We start from the raw sequence: 13453 nt of genomic DNA on the forward strand, positions 1-13453 counted from the left end.
AGAAACTCAAAGCACCTCCCTGTAAATTATGTGACATAAATGTATTTGCATACATGCTGAATATGTTAATCAACTTTAAAACATTTTAGATATACATTAACATTTTAGTAGTCAATGGCCATAAAAGATATCAACATAGAATGTTTTATTTAGGATAATTATTTGAGTGGTAATATTAGCACACCCTTGGTGAAGTCTTACTTCGGTTGGGTCTCCAATGTTTAATTCATGTAGCTTGTGGAGTCATATGTCTTCATTAAAATCCCACAGACAGACAGCTGGGTCAGCGAGGAGCTAGAGGAGGTGCCGTCCACTGAGCAGACAAGGTGTGAGGGTTTGCTCACCGCCTCCCCTCTACAGCTTCACCTTCTGCCCAGCTTTGGAGGAGTAAAGGAGTCTCCATCCCAACACCCAGAGCAAAAGAAGCAATCCTGCCATAATATTTGTCTTCTCACCTTTGGTTTCCTGAGTGGAGGGTGGAGGTGCTGAGCCCCAATAGGAGGAGAAGACACTTAAAAGGCCACGGGCTGTTTGTTTGTTGTCTGATGTGACCGTGGGGTGAGAAAAGCTGAGCTTGTCCTGCCGTTCAGCACCATGCAGCCAAAGGGAAGTGGATTCTGTAGGGGTTTTGTTGTTGCTGTTCAGTGAGACCTTTAATTATAGATTCTAGGACTGTAGTGATAATCAATACCATTGCCTGGCAACAGCCCCACTGCCTGATGTAACTGTAGGTTGATGAGAGGGAATACTCCAATCACCAGCTATCAGTATTCTGTGTTATTGCACAACATGTTTTTTAGAGGAAAGAAGAAGCAGAAAAATAGCAAATCATAAAGATTTAACATTGAATATATGGAGATCAAGTGCATACAGTCACAATTAGCAAACAAAAAATAAATAAAGGAAAATTAATTGCATGCATTGATTCACCCCATTTGGATAATTGGAGAAAAGTCCCTGTGGAGTAATTTAATAATAATAAATCATGTGGAACTACTTTTGAATTCATTACATTCTAAATTAAACAAAGACTGTGTGTAGAACTGGGAAAATTCATCAGACAATATTTTCTCTTGCTGGAATTCACATCACCAATAAGTCTGTAACCATGGTTTCGGTCACCAAGGCTTAGTATTCTAGTGGTGCCATAGAGACAGAGGATCTGTGGGCAGAGATTCAAGCCAGCCCCTGTACAGTGGAAGGTATGGGCAACATCAATACAACTTGCCACTCAGGCTGGCACGGGGCCACACCCATACCACCCATATATGTCTCCTATTACCACAAGCAACTGAATGCTGGCATGAACCAGGTCCTGTCTAAGCTTTCATCAGACACAGCTATGGGCTGAGAGAGGCAAAAAGAAAGGATCTGTTAGTGTGTCAGAATAAAAAGAACAGAGGGTTACTGTGTAAGCAATATTCAACAAGGAGTAAATACTCTGATGTGTAATATCCTGTTTTCCATTAAACAGATGTAGTGAGACTGACTTGCACAAAAAAACTCCCCCAAAAAACCCATAAGAGCACTGGCACCCAGCTGCGTGTCAACTGCCATGCTTTGGGTCTTTATTGGTTTTGCTTTCATTTATGCTTGACTTTATGCAGTGGGATCTCATGGCTGGAAAAGAGCCCTGCACATGCCTGACACATCCAGGCTGGTGGACACCATGTCAAGCTGTGTAAGAAGAACGAGAACCTGGCAACCATTAACATGAGGGAGGAAACTAGACTCATGAAGTAATACAATTTTTAAATAAATAGCCCAAAATTGTGATGTGTGTGTGCGTTTGTGAGCTTCCCTATTACTCAAGATAAGGGTTATAAAGTTCATTAATACATGTAGGTAGTTACATAGAATGTGATATATGTATGACATCATATCCTGAAAATTCACAAAAACAAATGTGTGTGACTTTGTGTGTGTGCGCTTTCCTGTCCATTCAGAGGATACTGAGTGTGCAATACTGGATTGTTTTATCTGGTAGTGCAGCTGTTGTTTGTGTGTGTGTGTGTGTGTGTGTGTGTCTGTCTGTGTGTGTGTGCATGTTCTTATCCCTAATGCCCAGTGAAGACACATCTCTGCTCTATGCTTTGATCGGTTAGTGCATTGCCCAAGAAGCAAATGCTTTAATTAACACTTTATTGACCAGGGCTTTTCTGCAGGCTTTGACTTGCATGCAGTAGTGTCCACTATCTTATTCTCTGTGGATTAACCTCTCCTTCTTTGCAGTTTATCTGGGCATTGTCCTGTGGTAATGTGAACAGTTCTTGTGAGAGGTGCTGACACAATGACCCCTCGGTGTTGGGCAGATCGGTGTCTCTGCCTCCATGGCTGCCCGTATCACCGGCCACTCTCTCCGGCCTTAAGGTAAGCAGGTCGCCAGGTTTCTCCTCCTCCGGGAGCACGGACCCCATAAGTAAAACCTAGACAGCCGATAATGACTTTGCAGCTTTGTGGGATAAAGATGTGCATGTATGTAGTTGTGGGTGGTGTGTGGGTGGTGTGTGGGTGGGTGGGTGGTGTGTGGGTGAACCTCCCCACTCCAAGCTAAAGCCCTTTAATATCAGCACCAATCCTTAAAAACTGGACACCTCTTAATGTGGAATCTGAGAGCAGACCTTTGCCGTGCTAATGAGCATTCAATTGTCCCTCCCTTGCCCAGGCGGCTCCCAGGTCCTACTGCTGCCTCCTGATGCCGAATCACAGCATTGAATGCATCAGGGAGTACTGTTCACTTACTCTACTCTTATTCACAGGATTATAGTATTAGCTTTTGCTTATTGGTAGGATACTATATAAATGAATGATGCACAGTCATTTTTGTTTATTTGTTTGTTTAGGTTTTTATCTGACATATCAGATTGATTGTGTGGGCTGGGTTTGTTTGAATCAGTATGATTTAATCATTTTTGTCTGAAAATCAACTTTATATATATATATATATAAAAACAGAGTAAAGAAGAATTGGTTGGTTAGATTTCACTTTCTCACCCAGCAGCTCCAGCTATTTTTATGCTATGGCTACCTTGTTGTTTTGATGCCTTCTCTGGCTCTAACAGCCTATTTTTAGGCAGCCTATAAGCACATGTCTGTGCTGAGTAGGGACGTAGATGCTCCTCTCACCACACTTACATCCCCCAAAGAGCATTCTTAAGTTGCTGGAATACCGGTGTATCTAAAAATGTGCTAAGTCAATAGTCCCACTGAAGAGGGGCCGAGGAGGACAGTGAGAGATTTACACAGCTGGCCCGGGGGGTGTGAAAACGTACCTTTCAAACTGGAACCAGTTCTCTCTCCCTCTGTGTGCGTGCTTATGTCTCTCACACCGTTGGAATGCACGTGCAGTCCCCTGACTGGAACAAGCCTTTGGAATGTTCCTCATGGCAACCCCCCCTCAAATCCTCTCATATGAAGTGGATCCATTCTTTGACCACGTAACTGTTGATTGTCGTCTTGCCTTCTAAGATGAATTTTTGTGTTATTTATTTATATGCCAAAGGCTTTACAGTGACAGATATGAGTCACTGCTTGTATACACCACAAACATTTGTAAAGGCTGCAAAACATATACTCAGATACTTTTTCATTTTTTATTCCTCTTTTTAGTTCTATTTCTTACTTTATAAATACTTTTTAAAATCTCGTTTTTATCAACAATAACCAACACAAAATGTGCTTCCTGCAAAAATACCTGTTAATTATGTATTTTTGCATATGCTGAGTCCAAATATGTTTTCAAAATGTCTCTATCACCCATAGTTTTTTTGTTCCAGGATACTCATATGTCATTATGTATAGTATAGAAAAGCAATACCATGGAAAGTGGAGGCCCTCTGTGTTGGCAGACTACTGCTGGACACTGAAGAAAGATGTTCCTGAGGCCAAATACAGGCTAAGATCATATGCCCGCACCTTCTAGAAGCATAGGGTTGTTTTTTTTAATATGTATTTCAAGTTTAATAACTGCAAAAACAGCAATAAAACGCAATAACCCTGACCACTCTACCTCTCTCTCGCCTCTCTGCCTCACTCATGGGCTCAAAACCTCACAGCCCCAGAGGGTGAGAGCAGAAAGCAGACCAAGACAGGGAGCAGATGACTTTCGCATCGTGTTTATATAAGTCACGGGGGGTGGGGAAGGTGTCGCTTCCTTCTCTTCACGTGTGCGTGATGTTTTCTTATTCCAGTTGCACGTACTCTGATGCAGTTTGAAGTTTACATAAAGTGGCTGAGCATGTGACTGGCTCCGGGCTGAAGTGCAGACATCGCGCCACAATTATCTGAGTCTGGCTACTCCTAGTTTCATGGCCTGAATTTCAGCAGAGCCTCCTGGACTATCTGATAAGGGTAGACTCTGCTATCTTTCTTTTGCCCTCTCCCCCGTCTCTCTTTCTCTCTTGTACATACAGACAGTGTGTGTGAACTTTAACTCATTCCTGAATGCATCCAAGCCACCTGCATTAATCTTCACGTTACTCTGGGATGCTGGGATCCCAATTCTTGGAGATTTTGAAGAATTCAGAAGTGGTCAGAAGGATTCAGAGGGGTCGTGGTCTCACTGTTTATTTTTCTCTGATTTCATGTGTGAAAAGAAAAATGGAAAAAAACATATCTAATTTGCTACCAAACCGAAGTACGCTGTACTGAAGATGATCTATCAATAGATGCAAGGACCATTGGGTGAATGGGGGATGTATTAGGTAGCATGCTTCCTAGTTATTTTCATAGAAAGGAATGGTGATAACCTCAGTAACCCTTCTTCCTGTTCTGGAGTACCATCTCATAAATCAGGCAAAAACTTTTGTCATTGACCTCCTTTTATAGCTTTCCTCAGTGGCCATAAATAAGAACATTCTAATTGTCTCATTGATTATTTTGGTTAAACCTTTAAACAAATTGTCTAAGTAGTTAATTTCTAAATTGACCTGCTCATATAACCTTTAAATAGTTAATATATGGGGAATGTCAAAGTTTAGATGCCAATTCAAAGTTCAGGTATTTGATGGAGCAACTTTGCCTCTGTAGGGATACCCCTTTGGTGGTGCGATTCACTTCTTTAATATTATATGTTTTCTTAAAAAACTGGTTCAATAAAAATCCAAACACGAATTACATATTCTCATAATCATAATAGACATGTTGAATATTGAATAGAAATGAATGAATTTGAATTAATGAAGGCCTATAGTGTAAAGTGCTATTGAAATGAGTCAGGATGAATGTGGGTGCAGGATCGTTGCTATTCTGCATTAGTCCTGTCAGCTGTTCCTGCAGGTCAGAGCATGAATATACGCTGAGGCCCAGGGTCTGGGAGTCAGACTGCACTGGAAGGGAAAGAGATAACATCTCACAGTACATTAGCATATATATACTACACCCATGACCTCCTGTACACTGTGCGTGCACACACACACACACACACACACACACACACACACACACACACAAACAGCCCATCAATACACACAGCTTCTGGGAAAGATCGATGGGTTTAGTGTGTGTGTGTGTGTGTGTGTGTATCTGTAGATGTATGTGCACATGTATTCACCCACGCTTGCTCTGCAACAGGCACTGGGCTAGCCAAATGCACTGGTCTTTTCATAAACTAGTGCCAAGTGTGGGTAAATATTTAATGACATATGGGCTCTTACAATTGGGTGAAGAACAGAACCTTTGACACCACCCAGAGCAACAATATGAATGATTGATTTACATTCAGTACATTCAATCCTTAGTGTGGGAATTACGCTGTGGTATTCTTCTCACCATAGCCAGTACTGTTAAAGGTAAATTAATATTTTATAAGTATCCCATGAGAATTGCAGGTTTTCCCAGCTTAGTCAAAAATCTGTCTCACTCTTTGTTTGGGCTTCTGTATAAGTTTTGAGGCCTTCTGTGTTCAGAGATTTTGTTTCCTTAATTGGCACAAAATCTTTATCATACATCCTCCATTTCATAACACAATTTCTCTCATTTCTTTTAGAACCATAATGATCTACAGATAATTCTGAATAAGTGCTGTATTATTTCCCAGTGCGGTGCAGGATCTCTTCATACACATACATTTTGAACTTTGTTCCTGGCCTATAGGAGACTGTCGCCTGCCTACGGTTGGGTTTTTATCTCTAGAACTGCAGTGCCAATTGGCTCCTCCAGCCCCAGTTTGTTTGGGATTATGATAACAGTTTCAGACTCTCTTGATGCGGGCTCCTGATAAGAGGCTTGATGTCAGGTCACACAGAATCAGATCTGGATCTGTAGCAATTTTACCCAGACCTCTGAAAGTATAAAGGGCGAATGGCTCAGGTTTAAGAGGTGGCCACTTTGTGTGGTTTAGAGGATTTCAGTGTCATGACATTTGGTTTTTAGAAATCCCTACCTCGACACATACACACACACGCACGTGTACATTTCCGCTCTTTTATTGCATGTGGACATCTCTGAATGTGTGATCTTTATCATAAGGTGCATGTGCGGACCAGACGTGTGCTCCTGTGCTCTTCCTATGCGTGCGCATCTCACTGAGACACGTTCCTGCTGAGTGGCCTCACGTCGCACATGCTATCCAGCTGCTTCAATCACTCCCATGTTATGCACAGAACACTGTCATGAATAAATGCAGAAGACATAAAGACGTGAGAATAGGCGCCTAGTTAGAGACGTTCATGTAGTCAAACTGAGTGATTACGACGGCCTGCGTTTCACATAATGTGGAAATGGTTGCTATGGTGGTGCACCCTGTAGGCTTCTAGACCACAGCTGAAGAAATCTCATGTCTAGTCCTGATTTTATGTTTGTTATGACAGTGATATGGATCATAGTGAAATGTGTTGACATAATTTCATGCATCTGCTCTTGAGCCTTTGAAAATGCCCCCATGCTCCCTGTGATCGCCCTGTGCCTCACTTTTCTGCACCTCTGGCTTTCTCTTCTCATTCTGGCAATGGCATAAGAGAACATGCTTGCCATTCCTTCTTCTTAGAGGAAAAAACACTCTTTGATCCAGCAAACCATGTGCTTTCATTCAAATATGATAAGCACAGGCCATTAATTCATCTGGTGCAACTATGAGGACTGTTTTCTTTGTTACTTGTTGTCAAGGCAACTGTGCCATCTGTCGTAACAAGAAGTGTGTTGAAGGTTGATATTGAGTTTCTGAGGAAAAAGCACACAACCCTCTTTAATCAGTCAAAAAAAAAGCTCAGCACCCCTTTGTTAAGGCCTCCTATGATATCAAATAGCTGTTTAGGTAATAAAAATCCAGCCACATAATGGGTATTGGACCCCTTTCTTTAACAGCCTCCATCAGTGTTGAATCTCACCAGCTTTCTAGATGGCACTATGTCATGCTTTCTGCTAGAATTCTTTAAATCACCATCTCATTATATGTATAGTAACACCTCCAAACTAATTATTTTGGTAATTCTAATATACCCTTTTGTACATGGTTAAAACACACACACACACACACACACACACACACACACACACACACACACACACACACACACACACACACACACACAGGGGCTCTTATCCAGTTGAGGCTCCTATCCAGTTTCTCACTTGGGTTTGTCTCTCCTAGAGAATCAGGTAATCACAGGCATCAGACTGGTCGGCACCAGGCTTCTGGGTAACCTTGAAGACATATAGAGCTGGACAAGAGCAATATGCAGCCAAATGAGGTGGGATTGCAGGCCCCTCCATCAGGCAGTCAGCCCAGACCTATCACTCTGCTCCCTGCCCTGCTGTCTACACTGGAGACAATGGAACAATCACACCAGGCTCATGCGCTCAGCAGACCATGTCGTCTTTGCCAAATCTTCACTTTCAAACGTTTGATTCCCAATTAAAACAATAAAGGGAACAGCAAAAGTATTGCTTTGCTTATTGTTTGTTTTGTTGTTGCTATTTGTTTGTTGCTTTGTTTTCAATTGATGTGTTTTTATTGACATTTTTCTCCACAATGATCCTAATTAGGTTCTTCAGTGACAAATGATATTCTCTTACATAGTTTGTAATCCTTTTCCTAATGCTTGTGCTTTGGCTCTTGCCACTTGGTTGAGTTCTCTGTCCAACAACGGCAGGACAGCAACAGTACCCTGGTGCCAAGATTCTCCTGAGCTTACACTTTCTAGCTAGACCAGGAAGACCTGAGTTCATCTGTGATCATCTCTGGTGATCTTATCAGCAGAGGTGTTTATTTTAGCAGCCATCACAGCTTCAGGAATTTACCCTTGACTAGAATATGCATCAAAGCATCTCAAAGCAGCCCGCTTTGTCCAAACAAGCTCCACTTGTCCTTCGACCAGGACTGGTGGAATGGTGAAATGCTGTGAGACTCTTCCGTCCGCCGTTTTTGCTTCATAGCTCATTTGGTACACAGTACATTACTAAATCTTGCTTAACAGCACATTTGTTCCATGAGCAAAAACAGTATGAGTATGGGTCTCACAATATTTTTCTCATAATCAACATTTTCCAAAATCTAACTGTATATTTTTTTCTACCCATCTCATTTCTGCTCATCTCAGATACTTACATTAGTCCCATTCAGCACCACAACCCTGCTGTGACCACCACCATGACCACTGATGTCTGTTTTGTGAGAATGGCATGGCATTTGATAGGAGTGACATCCACTTTGTCACTGCAAAGATGAGTGACTCTGTGAAAGAAAAGCAGACAGTCGGGGATGGCCTCTCCCTTTCAACCACCAACAAGACAACCACTGGAAAGAGCGGATGGCCTTGAACTTCAGACAAATGATTCATTGTGTCCAGTTAAAAGCTATTGTTTATCTAAAAGGATGGCAAATTCAATGTGCTTGTCAATCACTTGACTTTTAACCAGTGGGTCTTGTTCAATGAGAATTTGAGGAGATGACAACCAGATGGTCACTACTAAAATGAAATTTAGCCAAAGATACTAGAATGAATTTGATTAGTTTGAACCAAACTTTGCTTGCAGCTTTCAGGAACTTCCTTTTTAGCAGTTTACATAATACAATTGAGTATTTACCAATAGTCATTAATATTTGCTTAGCACTGACTTTGATGAGAAACAAACAACCACAAGGTATTTATTTTTCTTCTGGTGCCGCTATGCAGCACTTCAGATGACTGACACATGCAGTCTGCTACAGGAGGGCTTTTTCAAGTCTAAGGGTTTTAATGCATTGTTAACATTGGCTATAAAAGCTGTTGATATTTCAGGGTAACTCAAATGGGGCCTCGGGAGGGACAAAGGAATACTGGAGCCATTCCCTTTCCCAAGTTAAACAAACAACAAAAAAGAGACCACAAATCTTTGTGTAAATGTCTAAGCAAAGAAATCTCTTGTCTCACATAAATGTCTGAATGGTAGCTTATTTTAGCAGAAGCAATCTGAAAAATTCTGTCCCATTTGGTGAATCATAGCTAAATGAATTAGGAACTAAATCCTTTTTGTGGACACGGGGCCAATTTAGGCTAATTTGACCTAATTCACACGTGGTTGCTAATTGTGCTAGATGACTTGGAATGGCTATACATTAGATATAGCTGTTGATTGGGTCCTGAATAAACTATGCTGTGTGGCTGTTTCCTTTCAGAGACACACTTATCAATGTCAACGCAGGTCCTTTCATTGTAGACCATTTGCCCACCAGGCTCCTGTTGGGGCTGTGCTGTAATGGGCCAAAGCTAGACCCCAGATGTGTCATCAGCAGCTGTTACACTGTCTGACATACATGGGATGCTAGAGGTGTGAGGAGAGGGGGAGGAAACCAGTACTTGTTTGGTGGAAAAATACTTCAGCTTCGCTCAAAGCTTGTAGGCTCATAAATGTAGTACTGGTTTGCAACAGTGATCTTTCCTCATTAGTAGAAACAGAGTCTCATCTCCTAAACTACGTGGTTTGATTTCCCTTTTAACCGGAAACCTACTGAATGTATTCCTTTTAGCCCATTTTTTGGCCTGGTAATAAACATACCTCTGCAGCAGTGGATTTTCAAACAGTTGAGGGATACCACCATGCTGTTTATTTGAAGACTTTTACAAAACCTTGCACTCAAGATTTCAAGTTCCAGAGAACTCTGGTCACTTAGACAAGGATACGATACTTACTATGACAGGACAAACAAGCATGCTCCACATATCATATGGCTCCAGTGAAAATATAAACAGATAACTGTCCTTTACCAGAAATAGGCCAGTAATCAAACAAGATGTTTTAATCTGTTAGACTGAGAAATGATGTTTTCTATAGTTTTTGCTCAGTGGCAATGAAAGGCCTGAGGAATAACTCTATTTGGTTTTCTCATATGGAAAAACACTTTATGCAGCAGTAGCCACTGCTATATCCCTTTAAAGTGACTCTCCTTCATTCCTAATTGACCAAGTTCTGTTTTATCTCTAAAATGTTAGGGATTTCAGATGACACTGCTAAAATACTCTCACCAATGTGCTCCCAGCCAGGAAACGAATATAACAAAAATGAGCCGATCTGAGGTTAAAACTGTTCCCTCCCTCCACTTCCTCCTCTGTCTGCTTCGTTAAGTGTGTTCTCATGATCAATTACAAGGACATCTATTGGCCATTCAGAGCCTCCAGATGGTATAGTGTTTTTGCTAAACCACAGGAGAAGTCACAGTGTGTTAGGGACCTGATTCAGAGGCAGGTCCCCTTTGTAAATTTCTCCTGTCAAGTCTACCTTGTCATTGTGTGTAACGGGATATGAACATGACTTGGAGCAATGCCAGACTGTTTTAGCTGGTAAATGACTAGCCGTTGCTAGCAGCCACATCTAAATTATCTAAAGTGTTGACAAAAAAAGCCCTGACTGGAGAGCAGAGCTAATATAAGATTTCCATTAGAGATCCTTCAGCACTATAATGTTTGTGTGTAACCATCAAACCTCAGTTGTGGCTTTACTAAATCCTGGCTGTTAATAAATTAGCTGAACTATTTCAAAGCTATTGAGTTTTTTCATTTGTTTCTTCCTTTATTTTTCAAGGACTGATGTGTTTTAGTTAAACTTGCATTTGTATAGCTGTTTTCCTTTGACTCAGATATGCCGTACATACATATCAGTTCATATTTAAGATATACTACCTCATCGCTTAAACAACAATTCTGTATAGCGTTAAGTGTAAAGGCCTTTATCTGCTTGGCATAAACTTTTCTGGAGTCTGTAATCTTATATTTATTACATTTACTACCACTTGGGATTTTTCCATTTTCCTAATGTGTCCACCATTCTAGACTTTTTCTGTTTCTAGATTCATGATCCTATGATGCTCCAGCACCTCACAGGTTTCCCGGTGAACTGAAGTGCTGAACAAAAATGTTGAACTCAAATTTTGAATGGACTGTAGGAATACTGGAAACACTAAAGGTGATCAGAACTGGAGCAATCTCTCTGGAGTCTGGCTCTTACTGTAACTGTCAGATCAAATAGTCAGTCCACCCTTAAAATTAAGTGTGCTCTCAATACAGAAAATCTTTGATAAACTCTTAAAAAGTTTTTCTTGGCATTTTTAAAATGTAGGGGATAACGCTTACCAATAGCTACAGCTGTGATGTAAACAAAATCTAATTTCCTCCTGGATCTGATATCTTTTTTATTTATTTACAGTAGTTGCTTATCTAATTTAATTACAACTCATGAAGGTCATTCGGTAACAAGTACTCATTTTTACACAGCATTTAACAAAAATTATAGTTCTTCTTTGTACTGAGAATATTCCAAGTAAGGAAATTAGAAAAACTACTTAATTTAGCAATTTTATGAATATTATTTTTGAATTTTGTCACATGCTTCTCAAAACAGAGATTTGTACACTATGACTAAATTAATAATTATTTATGAGTACTTTCACTTGTTATTACAAATGTCACAAATATTTGATTTCATGATCTATCAATTAGATTCATCATCTAAGCCATATGTGTAGTGTGGTTTATTCCATAATAATATTCATCAAAGGAATCTGAATTTAGCATTAGCATTTGCTCTAAGCCATGTGCCTTGGAACACACCACTACAGAAATAATTTTACATCTAGAGTCTCAAGAGTTCAATTAGCCAGTGTTGCACCCTGTAGGCCAGTGACCAGGCCATAGCTGTGCGCTTGTTATTCAGAATTCAGAATTCCATGATGTTGTGCTGCGAACTAAATCTTCAGTGGATAATTAAATGTGAAGCATGCCCCTTAGGGAAAAAAAGGCTCACTGAGTCATCATGCACACACACACACACACACACACACACATGCACGTAAACATACACTTCTCTGCTTTATGTTAAAAAGCAAACACAGAGAGAGAGAAAGACATGCCTCCTTGACTGTTGTCCTCAAGGATGTTGGAGGGCAGCTGTGAGATAATAGTTGCATATAAATAATCAATTCCAGTTTAAATTTTTCATATGCTCCTTACCTGAGGGGAGAAACAAGTTGACAATGATACATTCATTCTCTCTCTCTCTCTCTCTCTCTCTCTCTCTCTCTCTCTCTCTCTCTCTCTCTCTCTCTCTCTCTCTCTCTTGCTCTCTCTCTCTCTGCAGATCAGGAACCTGAAACTGCAGTGTGGGGTCATCTCTTTGTCACTGTGTAGTTCCCCGCCCTGCGTCTTAATCTGGTGGGTCCTGTTGGGGGTTAGAGTTCACTGCTGGGACAATCTTTATTTCATTTATTGAATCCAAATATCATTTCCTGAGACGATGGATGTTGAGTAGGGGTCAAGCCAGTGCTTCCTGGTCTGGCTGGTATTATTCATGCATCTGCACTAATTCCATTGTATTAACATTTAACTCATTCAAATGTGAGTAAGAAGCAGTACTGTTATATGATAAGTAAGGATGCAGTACTGTTACATGATGAGTAAGGATGCAGTACTGTTACATGATGAGTAAGAAGCAGTACTGTTACATGATGAGTAAGGATGTAGTACTGTTACATGATGAGTAAAAAGCAGTACTGTTACATGATGAGTAAGGATGCAGTACTGTTACATGATGAGTAAGGATGCAGTACTGTTACATGATGAGTAAGAAGCAGTACTGTTACATGATGAGTAAGGATGTAGTACTGTTACATGATGAGTAAAAAGCAGTACTGTTACATGATGAGTAAGGATGCAGTTCTGTTACAAGTAAGGAATCTGTACTGTTACATGACATGTAAGGATGCAGTACTGTTACAAGTAAGGAATCTGTACTGTTATATGACGTGTAAGGATGCAGTACTATTACATGATGATAAGGCTATAGTACTGTTACATGACAAGTAAGGATACTGTGCTGTTACAGAGAAGGCTACAGTACTATTACATGATGAGTAAGGATGCAGTACTGTTACATGATGATAAGGCTATAGTACTGTTACAATGAAGGCTACAGTACTATTACATGATGAGTAAGGATGCAGTACTGTTACATGATGAGTAAGGATGCAGTTAAATGTGTCTCT

The 13453-nt window shown here is 40.5% G+C and overlaps 1 long non-coding RNA gene across 1 annotated transcript; it reads left to right on the forward strand.

The window, feature by feature from the left end:
- The first annotated feature begins 1665 nt into the window (after positions 1-1665).
- Positions 1666-7956, forward strand: LOC145659414 (uncharacterized). The gene is made up of 4 exons (XR_014125621.1): positions 1666-1739; positions 2233-2370; positions 2666-4350; positions 7589-7956. It is a non-coding gene; the product is annotated as an uncharacterized LOC145659414 (long non-coding RNA).
- The last annotated feature ends 5497 nt before the right edge of the window (positions 7957-13453 follow it).

This window comes from Electrophorus electricus, chromosome 10 (assembly GCF_041902795.1).
Source record: "Electrophorus electricus isolate QZ-2024a chromosome 10, ASM4190279v1, whole genome shotgun sequence".
Taxonomy (NCBI): Eukaryota; Metazoa; Chordata; class Actinopteri; order Gymnotiformes; family Gymnotidae; genus Electrophorus; species Electrophorus electricus.